Source organism: Arachis duranensis, chromosome 7 (genome assembly GCF_000817695.3).
Source record: "Arachis duranensis cultivar V14167 chromosome 7, aradu.V14167.gnm2.J7QH, whole genome shotgun sequence".
Taxonomy (NCBI): Eukaryota; Viridiplantae; Streptophyta; class Magnoliopsida; order Fabales; family Fabaceae; genus Arachis; species Arachis duranensis.
The window spans coordinates 70,622,673-70,623,069 of record NC_029778.3 but is presented as its reverse complement, the minus strand read 5'-3'; positions in this window follow the sequence as shown (position 1 = coordinate 70,623,069).

Genomic DNA, 397 nt, shown 5'->3' with positions numbered 1-397 from the left:
TGGTCAGGATGTCTAAAAGCAAAGAAAACTATAAAAAGTTTGGAACAAGAAAAAGAATCACTAGATTCTAAATATTCCTCAAAGGAATTACTTTGCATGTATATTTCAGGGACTTTTACTCCAACAGAACAGAGATATACCACTCATGAAAAGGAAACTCTAGCAGCCATTAAATCTCTTAAGAAATGGAAAATTGATTTACTACTTAGAGAATTTACATTAAGGACAGATTCAAGTTACCTAACAGGTTTCATACGATATAATTTAAAAGTTGATTATAATCATGGACGATTGGTAAGATGGCAATTATTTTTGTTACGATATCCAATAAAAATTGAATATATTAAGGGTGACAAAAATGTTATTGCAGATACATTAACAAGAGAATGGAGTTCGT